General features: G+C 44.1%; 1 long non-coding RNA gene across 2 annotated transcripts in view; it reads right to left on the bottom strand.

Annotated features, from left to right (window-relative positions):
• LOC124094820 (uncharacterized) overlaps nucleotides 1-19,278 on the bottom strand; it is a 55,746-nt gene extending 36,468 nt beyond the window's left edge. For both annotated transcript variants that reach the window (XR_006852337.2, XR_006852338.2), the window contains exon 1: nucleotides 19,155-19,278. This is a non-coding gene — a long non-coding RNA (uncharacterized LOC124094820). The remainder of the gene's footprint in view (nucleotides 1-19,154) is intronic.
• Between the last annotated feature and the right edge of the window lie 497 nt (nucleotides 19,279-19,775).

Raw genomic sequence — 19,775 nt, 5'->3', positions numbered from 1 at the left:
TAAAGCAATTGTTTGACATTTTAAAGCATTGTTATTGCTAAGAATGTCAGGATTTTTATTATCCCACAGCTGTCCTTTTGTATGCCATGTATCTACTCTAACATCTCTAACACTAGTCCCAATTATTTGGGGGTTAAAGAATGTTCAGCAAATATATGTCTACGTCTCTCCTCTGTTGTACACCCTTAGTTATTTTTTCTGCCTAACATGTTCTTTCCCCAGATATCTACTTGGCTTACTTCCTTCTCTTCTTTAACTGTTTGCTGAAGTGTGCCCTCAGTGAGATGAACAATGACTATCAGAGTTAATACTAACTGTACCATGTGTGCACACAAGTGCACACACACAAACACACTCCAAATCCTTCTTATAATACTTAATTTATAATTTTTCCCATAGTATTATTTACCTTCTTGTATACTATATAATTTCCTGATTGTCTGTCTCATATCCATCTCTAATGGTAAATTCCACTGAGCATAAAGATTTTCATCTGTTTTGTTTACTATTAGAAAAGTGCCTCTCATCAAGTAGGCATGTGGCAAAGATTTGTTAAATGAAAAAAAGAATTCATTTCGAGCAAGGCCTGGTGCTAGGCACTGTGAGAGGTACAAAGACTCACAGGATTCCATTTTATACTTGGCCTTTATGAGTGTAAAATCAAGCAAGAAAAACAAGTAAATTGCACACATCACTACAAAGGTAAGTATAAAATGTAGTATTATTCCACCCTAAAGTAAAATAAGAAAAAAAGAACAAAATCCTGTTATTTGCAGCAATATGAATAGAAATGGAGAACATTATATTGAATAAAATATGTTAGTATGGAGAGGCATACATTGCATGTTCTCACTTATATGTGGAAATTTTAAAAGATGATTTCATAGAAGCAGCAGATAGATATTGGTTCCCTTAGGATGGGAGTATCGGGGCTGGAGAGGGAATGCCCAATGGGTATGGGGTGCAGGTAGATAGGAGAAACAGCTTACAAGATTCTACAGCACAGTGGGGTTATTATGATCAACATTAATCGTAGATTCAAAATACATAGTAAAACCTGGGCAATGTGGTGCACACCTTGTAATCCCAGCAACTCGGAATGCTGAGGCAGGAGGATCTAGAGTTCAAAGCCAGCCTCAGCAGATTATCAAAGCACTTAGCAACTCAGTGAGACCTTGTATCTAAATAAAATATGAAAAGGGACTGAGGATGTGCCTCAATGGTTATGCACCCCTCAGTTCAATCCCTGGTACCAAAAAAAAAGTAAAGAGGATTTTTTTGGCGTGGGGGGTGGGTACCAGGGATTGAATTCAGGGGCACTCAACCACTGAGCCACATCCCCACCCCTATTTTGTATTTTATTAGAGACAGGGTCTCACTGAGCTGCTTTCTGCCTTGCCTTTGTTGAGGCTGGCTTTGAACTCGCAATCCTCCTGCCTCAGCCTCCCAAGCTACTGGGGTTACAGGCATTAACCACCACAGCTGGCATAGTAAGGGGATTTTGAATGTTTCCAAAACAAAGAAATGATAAATGTTTGAGGCAAAAGATTGATTTCTCTGATCTGATCATTACACATCATATACATATATGGAAATGTCACACTGGCCCCATAAATAGGTGCAGTCATTATGTGTCATTTAAAAAAAATTAATGCGGCATGTGCAGGAAAGAGAAAAGTGGCTACCCTGGTCCACTGGGCGTGCTGCATTTGTTCTGATCCTTTAGAGTTCTGAGAGCAGTGTTCCTCTACAGTTTGTCCTACTCCCTTTGACCTTGCTAAATTTGTATTCATTCAGACCCCAGGTAGGTGTCACCGCTGTCCCCTGACCCTCAAGATTAGTAAAAGAGGAGTGTTCCCGGACAGTGGACAATTCATCTGGAACAAACAGGCCCGAGGTGCCCGGGGTGGAGCCTCCTCTAGGAAGCTCCTGGAAGACGCTGTTCAGCTGTGGAGCGCGTTGTGAAGTGTCTGCTCCGTGGGGCCCCGGGGAGAAATTCAGGGAAAGCCTTAAGTATCTGGAGTAGTTCTGTGTCTGCTGAAGGGTTGGTGTGTTTTTGTCATAAGGACAGTATGAATTGCATAATTAATCAGGTTTTCCTTTCCAAATTGTCCGTTGAAAGCTTAGAGCCCAAAGTGGGATTCAGCTGTCGCCGAGGCCCAGTCCTCTCTGGCTTGTATTTTAGCTGGCTCTTTCCCACATTCCTAGTTCCATTTTCTGTCTCCGCCCTTGCTTTGCTTTTTTTCTTTGTCGCCTTCTTTTAAAGCACGTTTATTTATTTATTTTATATCCCTATAAGCTGCTGCAAATCCTTTTTGAAAGTAGTTAGGGGAGACATGAAGAGAGCAGTTGGTATGTGTCTGTGCCAGGCCCCTCACGGTACTGGCTGAATGGGAGGCAAGACAAAGAAAGACCGGAGGAAAGTAAGTGGGCAAGGAAGAGAGGAAGAGAAATAGAAAGAAGATAAAAAGATGACACCGCCCCTGCCCTCAAGGAACTTGAGGAGTGATGGCCCAGGTATCCGCGTGTGGCTATAGTGCACATTGATTTCTCCCCTTTCTGAACTCGAACAGCACTTAGAGTCAATAACACCCAATTTAGCGCTGGATGACATACTGCCTGCTACTGTCTGCTTATTGTTTTATGTGGCTAAGTGTTGCCTTTTGGGCAGGGACCTTGTATTAACTCCTCCTGTCTTCTTCTAGTGAGGAGTGCAGTGGTTCAGTAGATTGATGGATTGAGAAGCCATCCATCCTCCCCAGAAGGATGGTCCAGAGCCCTTCGAGTATACTGTCCAATGCTGCCGGCCCCCTTACACCTGCTAGTCACACAGCAGCATTGGCTGCCTGATTTATCTGTGTGCAAAGATCTTTGAGGAAATGGAGTCTTGCATATGGTTCTATGTGCCAGCCTTGTCTAAATGTGTTCCTGCAATTCAATGACTGTGAACCGAAATGATTTAACAATAATTAATAACCCAATTCTTGCATTTGGCAGAGATTTTCTGATTGCTCATTCTGTGGCAGCCACTGAAAAATGTTTGGGTAATGCATCAGTAAACAAAACAGAGGCCCCTGCGTTGGTGGTGCTTAATTGTGTGCAAAAATTGTGTGTTGGGTCAGGGGCTATACATCCAATATGAGATATAAAAATAGATAAATTATATAGCATGTTAAAAGGAGGTAAGTGCTTTAGAAAGAGAAAAAGGTAGATATGAGGAAGGGGATTGGAGACACAGATGAAGTAATTGTGATGATAGAGAAAGGTCTCACTGAGAAGAGAATCTGAGCTGAGGTAGAAAGGAACCGAGGGATTGAGTCACGCCCACCTGTCCTAAGCAGAGCTCCTCCACAAGTCCTGAAGAGAAATGTGCTTGCAGGACAGAAGCAAGAGACGAAGGCCTGTTTGATTGGAACAGAGAAAGCCAGGAGAGACGGTAGGAAATGAGAGCAGAGATCAGAGTACCAGCAGAGATCCCGATCCAAATGGCTCTCTAGAATGTTGCAAGACTTCCAGTTTACTCCTAGTAGGTTGGGAAGCCAGTCACTGGTGAGAACTGAGCAGAAAGAAGAAGGATGCGATCCCACCTGCTTTGTTGGGGGCATAGTCTGTTGCTTGGTTGAGATTAGACAGAAGTGGGCAGCGGTGGAAGCTGGAGATGGACTAGGAGCTGATGGCAGGTGTTTAGAGGAGAAGAAATGGCTGGGTCAGACCCAGGTCAGCTGCTATAAAAGTAATAGCAAACGGGCAGATTCTAGAAATACTCCTACAGTTGGAACAGGTGGCATTTCCTGGTGGTTTGGATACAGGATACATCAAAGATGACGCTAAAGTATTTCATCATTTAGTTTATTCATTTTATATGGATAAACTAAAGGGTGGAAATGGCCATCCACTGAGCTGAAGAAGACCTCCGAAGGCAGAGATTTGCCAGAGCAGATAAGAGGCTTAGTCTTGGACACAGCAACTGTCTCATGTCTATTAGACCTCAGGTGGCGGTTGGTATGGGAATGATAGATTAAGGGCAAGGTCTCGAATGGACATGTAAAGTTGGGAGCCATTGAATGTAGATGTCACTTAAAGCCATGAGGCTGTGGGTTACAGATGATAACAGCAGACAGAGAAGAGTGAGTCCAATAAGCCCCCATTTTTGGTCTGTAGAGCAAAGAGAAGCGGCCACCATTAGGATCTAAGAAGGTGTGACCAGCGAGGCAGAAAGAAACTCTGGAGAGAGTGTTGTCCTGAAAACCAAGAAAGGATGAATGAGGAGGGTGGTAGCCACAGGGTCAAGGTCTACTGAAGGGTCAGTTCAGATGAGGACAGGGAATTAATTCAGCAATGCAGAGCTCACTGGAGACCACGATACCAGCAGTTTGAATGGACTGGTGTGGCCGCGGGATTGACTGGAGTGAGTTTAGGAGAAAATGGTAAGAGGGTCCTAGAAGGCTCTGAGTAGAGATGTAGAGATAACACTTTCAAGGATTTTGTTGCAAAGGGGAGCAAAAAATAGGTTCATAGCTGGCAGGAAAGGGAGACTTAGAGGATTTTTTTTTTTAGATGAGAAGATAGAGCAATATTTTTGCATGCTGATGGAAGCGTTTCAAAAGAAAATGAAAAAACGGATGATGCTGGGGGGTTGCAGAATGGGGGAAGTGATGTCCTTGAATATGCAAGAGGGAAGTGAGCATGGAGGCTGGCTCTTGACTGGGAGAGATCTTGGCAGTGGGGCAGGACCAGGGGACAGGTGAAGACAGTAAAATGCTGTGGGTGGTAGAATAGTAAATAATGGGTAGTATATAATGGTCACTTTTTGTTACACAGGTAGGGTGAAGTAAGCACTTGCAATGGTTTGAGCGTCACTCCAAAGTCCATGTGTTAGGATCTTAGTTCTCCACCCAGCGGAGGCTTCAAAAGTTGATTGGGTGGTTAGAGGAGCTGAAGCCTTTCTTGTGGACTAGATCAGTTACTGTGAGAGTGGGTTGTTACAAAGCAAGGCCACCCCTGTTTTCTCTGCTCCACGCATGCCCAATTGCCCTTCTATCTTTCTGCCAGGTCATGATGTGGCACGAGGCCCTCACCAGATGCCAGCACCACACTCTTGGACTTCTAGCCTCCAGAACCATAAACCAGACCAACTTCTTTGTCAATGATCCAGTCCCATGTTTTCTGGGATAGGAGGAGAAATGGATTGAGACAACACTTAATATACACAAGAGATCACAGAAATCCTTGTGAGGTGGTTCCATCCCTTATACCCCTGGAGAGGAAACTGAGGCTGAGAGAATGGAATTAACTTGCTCAAAGTCACAGCATGGTTGGCAACTGGTAAGGTGACAATGCCCGCAGTCGCCAAGCCCACAGCAGTGACCTCTGCTCTCTGCTGCTCCTGGGAGGGTCAGGGTGGGTTGCTGTCCCTTGGGTAGGGGGTTCTCTGGGAGAATAACTGGCTGTCGCTCCAAAGATCAGTGAGAGACCAGCAGGAGGCTGGAATGAAAGGGGAGTGAAAAGGGCAGAAGTCAGCCCAATTTGTCATCTCTGGCCTCTTTCTACCTGGACGCCGAATTCCAAATAACCACAAAAGAGAAGTGCGAGGGAAAAACCTGCCCCGAGGATGTCATTAGCATTTAGTGTTTCCCTCCAAGAATGAAGAGCTAGGAACTTGCCTAGAAGCAACTGAATAGATGAGAGGAGGAGATGGGAGAGCCAGAGAGAGGTCTGCCACACAGCCTCTGGTAGAGCCTGTGCCCGGGCCCTCTGCATGCTCACCTTAGTTCAGCACAGGATCACGTGCCATCTCCTCTGTCCTCTGTCTCCAACTTCTGTGAGTGGTTTCCCATAGAAACTGAGTGTCAGCAATGTCTAAGGCCAGAGATGACTTAGTCCAGCCTCCACCCAGTGGGAATGCTCTTGGAAACGGCCCACCAGGCCCCTCCTGGACACCTCCACCCACAAGGACCTCACCACCTTATCAGACACTTGGCTCCATTATTAGGCAGCTACGATCATTAGGATTTTGCCTTTGATCACTCTAATCTGTCTCCTTTTATCCTCCACCCACTGGCTGCAGGGATGTAGTTGCACCTGCTGAGAAGTTGGGCTTAGGAGTGCCGTGGATGATTCATCCTAAATAGCTTCCATGGGGAAGAGAAGAAAAGAACAGTTATTTCCGTAAGCTTCTAGCTCCGTGTGTGGTCATATGAGCAGGAACAGTTAATAGCCAAGGGTCTCTGCTCCATGGAGCACTGTGCAGTGATGCTTTTTAATTTCCTAGTGAGGCAGAGAGACAGGTTTGGTGGAAGGTCTGTTGGTACCTCGGTGCTGTTTCTTGGGCGGCTTGGTTTCCTCCCTTCACGGGGCCCTGCTCCACCACAATTACCCTGGCCATGCTTGACTGGAAGATGGTGGACCAAAAGCTTCCACCATCCCTCCCCTCTATCAGATCTCTCTCGCTTATCTTGAGCAGTACTTGCTTGTAATGCCCTACCCTGGGGGGAGCCCTGACTTTCTCACCTATCAAAGTGAGTGCACAGCTTGAGAGAGAAGCTGTCAACTCTGAAATGCCATCTTCCTTGCAGAAAGAAAGAAATCTGTGAGGTGCCGGGGGCAGTGGCAGTGAATGGTCTTCATGTGGCTTGTGCTATCCTTCCTTGTCAAAGAACTGAGGGGGGAAAGCCATTATCAAAAGCTCCCCAGAAGTAGGCTCCCCGCTGGGACTCAGGTGCTCCTGCACAAACCCTTTGCTATGTGGAAGCAGAAAAGTAACATGTTTTCTCCTCCTTGTATTTGTTTTTTCCTGGAATCTCCAAACTGCCTTTATCCGCTGTCATATTTTCTTAGGGACAGCTCTATGAACAAAGTCACAAATTAGTAGGACCTTTTCAAGGTCCCCTTGGTGTAGCGTGGAGTCCCACCTTCTGAGGAGTGCAGAGGATGGAGGAAATCCAAGCTTGCTGGGCTGGCTGCCTGCCCTGGGCCTCCTCCCCACACCCCACTCCACACTGTGGGCAAGAAGCCTCCGATGACTGAGGTGCCAGTGGCTGACAACTGGTCAGCCAGACTTGGAAAGGCAAAGAGAGGGTGAGATGCATGGGAATCGAAATGAGGAAAGAGCATCGTGGGGCCCAATCAGTTCAAAACAATCAGTAAAAACATTTCCAACACTGTGAATCCCTCTTCCCCTCTGAAAAGACTCCGGGAGTTCTTCATGACCCTTGACCCCATCACAAAACAAGGAGCAGCCATTGGCTGAGGGTGCCAACAGTTATTTCTCTGGTGCTTCCCGCTGGGTGACTAATCCCAAGGAGGAAATTAAACAAGTAATGAACAGCGACCATGTCCCAGGTAGCATGCTGAGCACTCTCATGTGCTAGCACATCCCATCCCCCTCCCTGCTGAAAGCAAGATAGTATTAAGTCTTACAGATAAGAAAACTGAATTTCGTACAGGGTTGAGCTCTGATTGACTTAAGACTTAGGGCACCATATATTCGATTTAAACGTAAAGGTTTTCCTCTCTGCACATCAAATTTTGTTTCAATGAATTCTAAGGAATCCTCTTGGTTCTTCTATAGATTTTGATTTTACTGTGCATTAGTCTAAAAAGCAGGCCTTGCATGGTTCATGGTAGATAGGGACTGGGTATGTGTAATTGTTCTTACAATTGCAATCAGAACCACCTCTGGAAAGCATATAAATGCCAACAAATGCGACCTGGACCTAAGCATGGCTTACGGCTCAACTGAATGGGAGTATATTAAGCACCCATTGTTGTTCTAGCCCTCTTTTAAGGGAGGCCCAAGTGTAGACATAATTTTCTTCCTTAAGAAATTTAGAAATCACTTGAAAAGATGGAATGTTCAGCCGCACAGGTACACATAGCCGTGCAGGCAGGGTGTATGTAACACAGTCTCCATGAGAGCTGTAGGAGGTCAGGGGTCAAGGAGCGAGAGATGGAGCAGCTGTTAGCAAGCAGCTGCAGTGTTCAGGCAGCATTCTGTGCAAGAGGGAAGCTTGATGTGACCTTGAAAGAGCATCGTGTTTGCTCTTAGGAAGAAAAAAGCAAACGAAATTTCTGATGGTCATGGAGAACCAGAAGAGTAGACTCTTGAGCAGGGAAAGGCCGTAAGAAAAGGAATGGTCAGGAACCGGATCTGCAAGGGCCAAGCAGAAGACGTGGTGGAGCCAACTCTCATGCAAGGAAAGCCACTGGGGAGGTTGTTGGTGTGGTTCAGAGTGAGACCATGAGTGTCTCCGTCAAGGTGAAGGTAGGAAGGAAAGGATGGGCCTGGGAGGACCCAGCTCTTGGACAACAGGCTCAGGACTGAGCATCACAGGAGGGCAGAGGAGGGAGGAACCAAGGGCACCACCCTAGGCTAAGCCTGGGTACAGTCCAAGCATCACTCCCAGCAGGACTTCACTGTTTGGGAGGAGACAGTGAAGAAGCCTTGGGCGCAAGTCTAATCTCTGAGCTAGTGGTAGCCAAGTTTTCTGCCTAACACCTGTCTTCACATTCTTTTTATGTAAAGCAAAGGCACCTGGCAAAATACTTTCTAAGGTGCCTTCCAGGGGCTCTGTGTGAACAAGGTCTGGGAAACCCTTGTCTCCCTGCTCTTTCGTGGCCTCCTCGCCTAGGAGAGATTTCTCTCCAACAGGCTGGAGGCTCCAGTGGCCCCATTTCCACATGCACGAGCCACTGTCTCCATTGTGCACCACCATAGGCTAGTTTAGCATTTATGCTTATGGACAGTGAAGTTAACTAAGAATCAGAAAGACTGAGCTGGGCATGCTAAGCCTCATTAGCTGTGTGGTTGGGTCACGGTGCCCGCCCATGAGGATGTTAAATGGCAGCATTGTCAGGATGAGACAATGTAACTGTCTTACTGCATTAACAACCCATCAATCCCTAGAGCCCTTCTCCCCCATCTGCAGGCTCCCCGGGGAGATGGTGTATGAAGGCTGGCTGTCTACTGATTCAGGGAAGGTCTAGATTGAAGAAAGCTGAGACCTGGGATTTCACCCCATGATGGGTTCAGGTGCTTCCCGTGTCCTCAGCATAAATAAATGCAATACATTGACTCTAGGTGGAACCTAATTTCTGCAGCCCTAAGCAGCCTCTTTTGTCACCTTAAGGGATGGAGTGACTGTAGGGAAGCAACGGGAAGGGTGGGTCTTAAATGCAAGGAGAGATGCCAAGATTTCAAGGCAACAATAAACGACTGACCTGTGCAAAGATAAATCCTTAGTGTTCTTAAGTGAAGCCTAAAATTCTTACTATCACCCATCCATTACTCTGAGAAATTGTAACTTTTGGACATCAGGTGACAAAGGTTACCTCTTTTCAAATTCCTCTGGGACATAATACACTAAATCACTAAAAGTATCCTGTATGTATATTTGTTTCTAGCCTGTTATTAGTTAATAATGTCACTTAGCATCAGCACCATCTTTTATATACACACACAATACTTTTTAATATTGAAAGCTATCATAAGAAATGTCAATAATAGTCTTGTGTTTATTTTAGAAAAAGATCAAATACACCATATTTTATTTCCTCAATTAAATACTCTTTGTACATGTTAAAGATTCAAAATTAGATATGTCTTACAATTGATGCACAATACAGTTTCTCTCCTATCTCCAAAACAAAACAAAACAAAACAAAACAAAACAAAAACAATTATCAGAGATAATCACAAAGAATGGAGGGCATCCAGGGTTAGCAAGCTGATCCACTGGCAGTGCCCTGGAATATGGACTTTGACCAGTTAAGTGTTGATGACATAGAGAAAAAGAAAGATCACTGGACTTGGGACCATAGTAGGTTACCCCAGGCAAGAAGTCTGAGGGCTTCCAGTTCCTTGAGAGTAGAGATAAAGAGTGCCCAAGGAGGTCTGAGACTGAGGACCGGGAATCCACAAATCTTTTTGAATTAGCGTCAAAAAGAATTAAGTGTATAATTATTCATGTAGCATTTCATCCATCCTACAATACCAAGCCCTCCACCATATACCTAGCACCTTTTACTGATTATCCTACACAACACCTTAGATGAACATTTTGCAAATTGACTTGACCACTGTGCCCTTATAAACATATACTTAACTGATGGAAGGAGAGTTTAATAGAATGTGTAAATTTTGTTTTAATTTTCCTTCTGTGACAAACTCACTGTGAGAGAGATAGCTCGCTCTGGAGCTGGACTGCCTGGTCCAGTTAAATCCTGCTTCTACCTGTGTGGCCCTGGGCAAGTAATGCTAATCCACATGCTTCAGTCCTTCTTATTCTTGCCTTAACCAAAATTTCGCCAACTTTCATCAAATAGAGATCTGTTTGCTTATACCCCTTGTATGTCAAAGCTAGGAAGTCTGAAAAACATTCTCTTCCCCTCCAATGCCACTCCAGCACATTTGTAAAAGTTTGTAGACTTTAAGGGTCAGTCCATTGACCATGCCTTCTCTAAATAATCCTCTGAGGATATATATCCTCAAAATAATCCTTTGAGGCTCCTTGCTATGTATCCTTCTTCTTTGAGGCTTAGCATTTGGCTCATCATATTCTGCTGTTTAATTCTTACCCTTGTCCCAGGCAAAATCAGCATCCCTGTGGACCAGGCATTAGACATCTGGCCTCATAATTTTTTCAGTTACTCATGTCCAATGACCCTCTCTACTTCATCTGAGTCATATCCACTCCGTGATGCTATAGAGGGCCACATCATCAACAGAAATGTTCCCACCTCCAATATCATGAATTTGAATATCTACTTTAGTAATAAAATCTGCTGTCCTTCAACCTCCATTGATGAAATTCTTCCCCTGCATGGGGATACCAATCTAAAACTTTCAATACATGGAGCCCAGTTTCCATCCATTAGTCACCTCCTGTCTTCATGTCCCACTTCAAACACCTTCCTTTGAAAATAGTTAGCTTCCATACCCAGGGGTTCCACATCTGTGAATTCAACTGACCATGGATCAAAAACATTTGAAAAAAAAATGCATCTGTACTGAATAGAACATGTACAGACTTTTTTGTTATTATTCCCTAAATAATACAGTATAACAGCTATTTACACAGCATTTGCATTGTATTAAGCATTAGAAGTATTATAAGCAATCTAGAGATGATTTCAAGTGTATGGGAGAACGTGCACAGAATATATGTACATACGATTCCATTTTATATACAGGCTTTGAGAGTCCCTGGATTTGGTCTTCATGTGGGATGACGAGAGGTCATGGAACCAATTTTCTGTGGACACTGAGGGATGGTTGTACTTAATCTAGTGCCTTGTCTTGGGTGGGTGATCTTTGAAGGGTACTAACCTATGAGATAAAGGTCTTCACCCCATGGTGAAGATTGATCCTCAGTTACCACTCCATTCTCCCTCATCCCAATCTTATAATCTGTTTTCCTACAAGCTCCACACCACTCATCTCTGCCCCTAAGGTCCATATGTGGGTTTTACTTCAGACCACTCTAGAAGTGGACAGCCATTCAAGATGGACAACCAGCCATATCACCTGAACCACCACTTGCCAGTGGGAGGTCTCTTTATTGGTCTTTCAGGACCACCCTGAGGGTGCTAGAGGGTTGCAGAAGTCTACTTTCAGATTCCACCCACACACCAAACCAATCCATCCTTGAACACATTTAGTCTTTGTGCAGGTAGTTGTTTTCCAGATAACAACTGGTGCTACATGTGTGAGCTGAGAACACAGAGTCTGTACCACTGGTTACACAACTTATTTGAACCCTCTGACTTTGCTTGCTTCTGACCCTGAGTTACTTTCACCTTAGAGAAGTTTGTTGCTGATCCTACCTAAACTTAGTACTTGGCAGATACGATAGAGTTCAGCTCATGAAGGGCAGTTCTGACCACTTGATGTCCTATGGTCAGATGCTCAATTCCTATCAGTGTCCTTTAGCAATGGTTAGTTTTTGAGTAGTGTATTCATCTCTGAAGTACATGGCATGGCCTTTGTAGAGAATTCTGAGGTCTTCATTTTGAGTCTCCTCCTAGGAATTGCTATAAACTCCATGTGGTATCATTTTTCTCCTCTTATACCATAGGGTCTGCCAGGTTTATGGACAAGACTTAAGACCCTATTTAAAATCTCCCATTTCATCCATGCAATAGGGAAGCATGGTATTCTCAGGTGTACCATATGCTTCCCTCAGCACCAGATGAGATCTATTAAGCACTGTGCTTACTTCTTATTGTTGAGGGTTAGAGAAGAAGAATTTGCCCTTTATTTTGGAGAAAATGTCCTGGCACATCCCGGACGCAGAACTCCTAAAATTTCCAATAATGTGACAAGTCTTTTCATCTTCAGAGCTCTCTCTGCAGGTCAGGCCTCCAGGGGGCTGACCTTGCCAATCATTATGATTTGAAGCCACCTTGCTTTGGATGGTGAAGCCACCACCTGGCCTCTATTATTTGAGGTTTCTGCTATCCCTGGTGCATAAACCTGGGTCTGCAGAAGACTGAATTTTTAAGAATCTTGGTGGCCCTCTATATTAGTCAGCTCTGAACTGCCATGACAAAGTACCGCACACTATATGACTCTAAAAGCAGACATTTATTTTCTCTTAGTCTGGGAAGCTGAAAGTCCAAGATCAAGGTTTAATCAATTCAGTTTCTGGTGAGGGCTCTCTTTTCCTGGCTGGCAAAGAGCAGCCTTCTTGCTGTGACCTCACATGGCAGAGAGAAGCAGAGGAGGGGGAGTGCCCAAGAAAGTACAAGCTTTCTGGTATCTTTTCTTATAAGGACCAAGTCCTCTGGGATTAAGGTCCAACCTCTGTAACCTTCATTTAACCATACTTACCTTCTAAAGGCCCGGTTTCCAAACACAGTCACACCGGAGGTCAAGGCTTTATCATAAGACTTTCGGAGGGACATAATTCAGACCATAGCACTTACTTTCCTGTTCATTCTTTATTGCTTCAATAAATGAAGCATCTTGAGGCCTTCATCTTGAGGCCCATGAGATAGAGTAAGCCAAAGGATTTTTCTGGCTTTATGTAGTGTATCCATCCTAGCATGGCAACGTCTCTGAACTTTAATACTGTTTCTTCCATCATCTGCCATGACAGTTTTTGCATTGCTACTTTATTTAGTGATGCCATACCTTTTCCCAAGCTTTCTAGAGACCTCTTTGTATAATAATAGACCATTCTGCATAATGCTTATCTGGGTGTCACATCCTATGTCCTGGGGAGGGCATTTCCATCTCAATAAAATCTCTGTTATCCAACTTTGTATTCTGCTACCCTTGACTCCACACTCTTAGGAGATGGTCTAGTGCCTACTTTCCAAGCTCCTGCTGTGACCTATGGGCTATTTACCATAATCCCTTTGACATATAGTCCCTTTCTCCCTTAGTAGGCATAGCACTTTCCTTGTTAGTTTATGCTGTGATGTGACCCTAACTATTGGTCTTGTATCTAATAAGGTGGGTGGGTTATATCCAGAGAGTAGTCTCTGTGGTTTTCAAACAGGAGTCCTCTGCAATACTTTTGGCTTCCAATAAGGAATGGGACACTTCTGCAGAGAGCTGGAGGAGAACCTGGGGCTTTAAGCTTCCTGAGTAGATCAATACAGATGTCTCTTTCCAGGACTCATGCTCCCACTGCTTCCCAACGTCCGTGAGTTTGGCATAGCAGACTGCCCAGGCTGAAATTCCAACTGTTGTAATATTTTGCTACATTTGTAATAAAGCTTTTGGCTGGATCCTTCACCTTTCCTGTCTCCTGCTGCAAGAGAGAGGAGTTTTTTTATATGCTGCCATGGAGCTCCTCTGGATTTCACACTTTACCTGACCTAGGTACTTCATCACCCTTAGCCTTTACTGTCTTTATCTAATGCATCAGTAGTACCCAGCAACAGCCATCAATTCCAAAAGTTTGAAACTTGCTATTTTCTGACGCTTCTCAAGTACTTGAGATGTTCCACCCACCCATGCTTTCCCTTCTGCTGGTATCTCATCCCAGTTCACCACCAATAAAAGTTTTAATAACATGGCAATATAGCATGCCAGGGACCATCAGTACTCCAGCAACCATCAATGACAGAACCTCATTTGCAACTGAGTCTACAGAGAGAGAGCTATGGACTCCAAAATCCTTGTTTAAAATCTGCTCCTTGATACCAATGATCTTAAGTCAGCTTCCTTGAAAGCAAACTTTGAGATGGAAATTTGCATGCAGGGGGTTTATTGGATTATATCCCCAGGAGCCATGCCTGTAAAAGTGTGAGGGAGGCAGGACTTGGCTAAACAAGCAGATCAAGGGAGCACTTGCGGCTAAAGCCTGGCCACCCCACCGAGAGCATGAAGCTGAATTGTCCCTTTAGAGTTGTCCCAAATTAATTTTAATGGAGTAATATCTATCAGCCTTTCACCTTCTGGTTTTTGTGCCTTTGGGATTATAGTTAAGAAATTATCCTGAACTGAAGGTAACAGATAGATTTTTAAAATATTTTCTTCTATTCATTTATATAATTAATTAACCATAAATAAATAAATAATAAAGACAAATTGTCTGATTTATCTAAACTAACAAAGCCTCCTGGACACAATATCACACTTTGAAGTTGTTGTCCTTGCCTACCTCAGGTGGTTCTTGGGATTTTTGAGGAATTTTGAAGCATGAAGAAGCTTTCGGAGACTAGATGGACAGTGTCAGTCTAACTTTTCAAAAGAAAATAGAAAATAAATTTCAAAATGAATTATTAAAAAAAAGACAGTTTAAGAATATCCAGAAAAGGTAGCAGAGAATTTAAAACCCAGAGTGAGTTCTGTAAGAGCATGTCATGTCAGACTTGTCTACTTCTTTCTTTTTTAAGTAAGGATTTGAGATTGGTAGATTAGAAAAGTATATTTCTGGATTTCATTTATGCATTCTGAAAAAAAAATCATATCACATCACTTCGTTTCATATCACATACCATATCATATTATACCCTAAGATATATTAAGAAATGATAAAAGGGTTCCTAGGCAGATAATAACTTGGGGAAGGAGCCAAAGATTTGGACCAATGATAAATTGGAGAGAAGTTTCTAGTGAACCTCCCCATGGCTCTAATTTCAGCTCAGTGCTAGTCAAAATTTTAATCAATGGCTTCTATGAAGACAGGAGCCATAGTCATCAAATCTGTGGCTGACAGGAATTTGGAAAGGGTAGCAAATATTCTAGATGACAGAATCAGGTCCATAAAAATTCTTGACAAGCTGAAAGTATGGAATGAGTCCAAAATGATAAAATTTAACCAAGGAGATGTAAAATCCTATATTGGGTTTAAAAACGCAATCTCACAGTCATAGGATGAGACCATTATAATGTAGAAATGGTGATTGTGAAGGGTACATCTTTCTGTCTATCTATCTATCTATCATGTAGGACGTGAAGAGCAAATTCCTGATAGACATCTAAGAACAAATGGAGCCGTGGCGACTGAATGTAACTGTGGGGTTTAAGGAGAAGGCACCTACTATCTTACTCTATCCTTTGGATTATGGGTTCTGGACACCATGTTGTGCTATTCTGCTTTGACAGGAGGGGAATTAGAATGTTTTTTAAAATCCCCCAATAAAACCTTCCATATAGGGAACTAGTTTAGAAGTTGGTGATGTTTACCCCAGAGAAGGTAGGCGGAGAAGAATGCATAGTCTCTGGCCGGGTATTGACAGGATGCCCTGGAGGAAAAGGCTGGCCTTTATGTTCCCTTCGAGTGTCCGTGGGGGGGGCCAAAGGTTGAAAGCTACAGAGACTGAGATTTAGTTTCAAAACAAGAAAGTACTTCTCTTCAGAGTTCACTCTGGGTGCTCGGCAACCCTGTGCCTTGTGGTAGGAGTTCCTGGTCACCAGCTGCTGGGGTAGAGACTAGATAATGATGTGGCATGCGTGTTTAAAAAAGGGCCAGATGCCATCGCCTTGGTTATTGGAGGGGATGGGGATGAGGGTTACTTTAAATCCTCAGATTCTGTTTCAGTGAGCTGAAAGCCAGAATTTCTGTGGATTTTAAGCAGGTCACTATTGGAATGTGGTCTGCTCAGAGAACAGAAAACATCCCCAAATGACTGAAAGGTCATTGAAGGATGACATTTTAAAGAAGGACCCTTTGGAAGAATTTAAACTGCTCAGGTGCTGTGCCTGTGTCTAAATATTTCTGAGATGGAAGCAACAGAACAGAACACTCCACCTCTGTCCTCTGAAAGCTGTCAAAACCCGCTCTTGGGTTCTTTATTCAAAGTCAAGCATATGAGACTTAAAAATAGTTCTGAATGTCCTCAAGTCATTCCTCTAAGGAAGAAGGTTGCTGAGGGGTTAATAAAGACACCTATTTGTTACGTACTTGCTGTATGCCAAGCGCTGTGCTAAGTACTTGATTGTATTTAGTCATTTAGTCTTCGGGACAATCCTCTAAGTGGATGTTTTCATTATTCTCAATTTCCAGATGGGAAACCAAGGCTCGGAAAGTCAATAGTCATAGTAAGTGGCAGAGAGGAAATCCCTACCCAGTTGTCAGTCTAGGAAGAAAATAATCCACATTGTTAACCACAACTAACTCTCCAAGGCAAAGAGAGGATTCTAGTTATGTGAAAGAATTCTAGAGGCAACATTGCTTGCCTTCAGCCAAAAAGCTGAGCAGAACTAAGAGTGGAATAGTCCAGACTGGAGAAGACAGTGTGGTTTAGACAACCGAAGAGACCATTGGTCAGTGTTGACTATTTTTTTTTTAATCTATCAACAGCCACGATCTGCTCACATAAATTAAGTCTTATTTTAATTGGCTCATTTGTTGAGAATCACAACGACATGTACCAATGTGGATAAACACAGAAAGGACCCAGAGGGGAGGTGGGGGATGGAAAAAGCATTTTTTACTCCTATCTCAAAAAAAAATCACACTTATTCTGATTTTTCTTTTTTTCTTGTTACAAAAGTAATATCTCCTCATTGTTAACCAAATTAGAAGGCACAGAAAATCACAAAGAAGAAGGTATCATTTGCAATCATCCCAGTGCCCAGAGGCCAGATGATGGCTGAGAACACAGTCATACACACACTCCGTCATGGAGGCTTAGATGCGCACATGCATTTATGGAAAATTACGAATATTTTTATTAAAGTGTGAACATTCCATGCACACTGTTTTGTAGTTTTGTAGTCTCTCTCTCTCGCTTCCTCCCCCTCCCTCTTTTTGTTTACCGAATGTGTGCTGTGAACATTGTTCCACCTCATCAAACTCTCTTCCACCCCATTATTTTAAGTGGCTGTGTAACATTCTCCGGCGTGCATACACCATGATTGGAATCTCATTTTTCACAAATGAAGGAATGAATCACAGGGACACTGTCCTGTAGGTCAAGCACAAATGCTTTAAGAGGAGGTGGATAGACGCTAAGGCCAGGGGGAGTTGAGGGAGCAGGGACCAGGGCTGGACTTAGGGATTTAGGAGCTTTAAGAAATGGAAGTGAGTGGATGATATTTGATGCAGGAAGAGAGATCACCCCAGAGGGAGGGAGAAGAAGATGGTGTTGGATTGGAAAGGGTATTGAGATGGGAAAAGAGTCATACACTGGGGACAGAAGAGAGACGCTGTTTGGGGAGGGGAACAGGACTCCTGGTCTAAAGAGAGGGCAGACACAGGTGTGGTTGGGGTCCTGACTGAGGAGAAGGCTGAGGACACAGCCTTGCATCTGATCTGCCGTGTACAACCCCATGATCATGCTGCCCCTGTGGCCCTCTTAAGAAGTCCACTTGTGGGAAAGCCTGAACCTTGGCTGTGGTCCTGAGGGCTAATTGTCCCAGAGAAGAGTTACAGAGATTATGCAAAGATGTGTCTCCTTGTGATTCTCCAGTGGTCAAACAGTGGAGAATGGTGGGAAAGAAAAGGAGACCTTGCCCCTTGGACCCCCTCAAAGTGCCTGGGAGCCACTGGCTGTCCTCTCTCTTTCTTGGCAGTCCTCCCCCACTCTCAGTGACCAGCTTGTGGGCTGTTCTCTCCATGAGGGGCTCCTGGTCTTCAGGTGAAGATGAGTGCCAAGAGGGCACTCCTGGAGCCCTTGTGGCCACGCTGCCCATCCCTCAGTAGGAGGAACCCAAGACCAAGTGTCTTAGGAGTGAGCCTGAGGACCCAGAAGGAGGCCAGAGGCCTGGCAGCCAGAATATGCAGCAGGAGGTGGCAGGGGTGTTTCAAAGTGCCTCCTTTTGACCTGTCTTTAAAGTATGTCTGAGGAGGATCTCCTCAGTTTCCTCGCTCTGGTCAGTCCTTGTGAATAGCATGAAGGGGAGCAGAATGGGGGCCCCAGAACTCCTATTTGCCCTCATCAGTCCTGTCCAGTTAACTGAACTCAGGGCAACTAGTTGACATTAACAAGGGCCTCGAGAGACCTGTGGAGACATGGCAGGGTATAAGATGGACCAGGTCTCTGGCCCTCTGGCCCCTCCAGCCCATTCTTTCTCTGATATGGAAAATCAACTTATCAAAACAAAGGGGTGAGAATCACAGAATCAGAACCAAAGAAAACAGTTTTATGGCTCACATATGACTGGCTTTGACAGCCCAGGGCATCTATTTCCATAACAGACATCTCCCTGTCAGAAGGACGGACACTCATCCCAGCCTGACAGGCAGCCATGGAAGAGGTCTCTCTTCTGGGAAGGCACAATACAATTGATTAGATTTCTTCTTACCAAATTACAGTCTCACTCCATTTTTTTTTTTCTCTCTCAGATTGCTCCCAGATCGCCTTGACTGGAGTTTTGGGTGCTCCCAAACACTCCAGTCACACAATTACAGATAATCTCTGCATTTACTTTCACGGTTGCCTAATCATTTCCATTGTGTGCGGATTTTACTAGGTTTAACTCTCAGGGAACAATTGCATTCCCTCATCATCCAGTTCTTGGGGCCCTCAGCATCTCACTGTCACTCTGGAAGACTGCACACACAGATAGGAAAGCAGTTAGAACTATCTACGGTTATTCAAACACTGGGGTACGTCATCATTATATGTTGTTAATAGCAAAGCCAAACCCCAGATCTCAGCTTTCAGACTGAGGCCTTCCTCACCAGCGAAGTCTTCTCTTTGATCACCTGGGAACAAGGACAGGCAACTATCTGGGAAGTGCAGGGGACACCTACTTGATCAGAGGTGTTCGATATTCTCTCTTCAGATTCTCTTTGGCTTCACACAGAAGCCTTATGTAGTAGCTGATCTCCCGTCGTCTGTTAACGTTAGTTGCTTCCAGTGTTGCTGCTGTCTTGTTTGGGGGCATAACATTTGTCAGTGAATTGTATAAATATTTGTTTGATGCCTACTAATTAACCAGGTAAGCACAGAAGGCCACAGCCTTAAGGTTATGGTCTTTGAAGAGAATGCCTCTGAGTATTTGACCAACAGAAATTATTAGTGATGGTAGTAAAACTGGAGTTTTGAGAGAAAACTAGATTCTCCATGTCTGCAGGCAGATGGGGTTGGTGCAAGCTGCAGGCCTCACTAATTTCTTTCTGGGCTCTTGTATCACAAATCTGAAGGCTAGAATCCACAGGCAATAATGAAAGGGAAGGGTGAACGGAATAGGATTTACTTAAGTCAGAAGAGATGGAACTCCGACAATGTGGGAGGGGACCTGATAGTGTTGTGGGGATGGGGTCTTTCAGGAAACTGAGGCAGTGTGAAGACTGCCCCCCCCCCACCTCCAAACCCTGATCTTAAGATCAAGTCAGAAAGATTTCAGACACGTCCCTTAGGGTAACAGGCAT

Source organism: Marmota monax, unplaced genomic scaffold (genome assembly GCF_021218885.2).
Source record: "Marmota monax isolate L192 unplaced genomic scaffold, Marmota_monax_Labrador192_F-V1.1 WCK01_AAM20220418_F8-fsc00040, whole genome shotgun sequence".
Taxonomy (NCBI): Eukaryota; Metazoa; Chordata; class Mammalia; order Rodentia; family Sciuridae; genus Marmota; species Marmota monax.
This window is presented reverse-complemented; position numbering and strand designations above follow the sequence as displayed.